Source organism: Aplysia californica, unplaced genomic scaffold (genome assembly GCF_000002075.1).
Source record: "Aplysia californica isolate F4 #8 unplaced genomic scaffold, AplCal3.0 scaffold00105, whole genome shotgun sequence".
Lineage (NCBI taxonomy): Eukaryota > Metazoa > Mollusca > Gastropoda > Aplysiida > Aplysiidae > Aplysia > Aplysia californica.
Window position 1 is genome coordinate 1,430,877 of NW_004797375.1, and position 1,112 is coordinate 1,431,988.

The 1,112-nt window shown below is 36.4% G+C and overlaps 1 long non-coding RNA gene across 1 annotated transcript in view; it reads left to right on the forward strand.

Moving 5' to 3' along the window:
- Nucleotides 1–1,112, forward strand: part of LOC118477474 — a 4,160-nt gene extending 3,048 nt beyond the window's left edge. Inside the window, exon 2 of the long non-coding RNA XR_004858406.1 lies at nt 903–1,112. This is a non-coding gene — a long non-coding RNA (uncharacterized LOC118477474). The remainder of the gene's footprint in view (nt 1–902) is intronic.

Below are 1,112 nucleotides of genomic sequence, written 5' to 3' on the forward strand. Positions count from 1 at the left end.
GCCCCCCCCCCCCACCCCCTTTTTTTTTCTTTATTTGATATACTCAGCTGACACCACTAATCTTCGGCACTTATATGACGTATTCGTATTGCAAGTGTCATAAAACTCATGCTAAAACTATTTTTAAAAGTACACACAAACACTTTGACAACTTACAAGACTCTAGTCAACAGAAATAAATGTTTTAAAAAGGTCGAATTCGTTTTTAAGACACATGTGCGCTGTCACACTAGACACATTCCATCTGTCATGTACATTCCATCTTTCAAGTTTAACATATTTAAAAGTTCTGTAATATTGACTTTTAACATTTTATTCAAGGTACAATTTTTTTTTAAAATGTATTGTCACGAACAAGGAATAGCAAATAGCTCATGAAAGTGAATGTTTAAATCGTCTGTAACTGTAGAATGCAGTACGTTCTGCTCGCTTTTGGCATTGAAAATTTATGTCCTCTTTTTTGTGGATCATGTCTATCCTTATCACCCCAGTTCCGGAATTGCAGGTGATATACAGCTGAGTGCATATTTGCGTGTTTCTTCAAAGTTTAAGTAAAATTGGATTTGAAATTTTTCCTGACTTTTCAAAAATGTATTTGACTCTCCAAAAAGTGCAGTACTATTGGAACAGATTATATTATACACATAATATTATACTGGTCAATAGGGGGGGGGGGGGGTCGGAATTCCTGCAAAATCCGCCGAATTCTTGTTTTAATTAAAAGTTTTGTTTTGTTTTGTTTTACTTTTGTTTAAATTGTCATTCAAACTTTGGTATGTACGTCAGTGGCAAGAGGGAGTGTATACTGCAGTACAAAAACTCAATTATAAAAAGGATACATAATGCTACTGTTTGACTCCCACGACATTTGAAAGATGTAATGACTCTTCTACTTTCTGCAGGTGTACCCTACTCATGGAATGATCAAGAATGCAAAGAAAAGTAATTCGTTGACACAAGTGATTCTCTGGATATACCATCTGATTCTGCTGTGTCTCTTCGGGAGCAGGGCTGTGTGCTGTGTTGTGGTGATCTGTGAAGAGCTGACCAATTCATCTAACTGAAGCTAGATTTTGTGTGCGGGAAGAAAGGGACAGAGAGAGAGAGAGAGA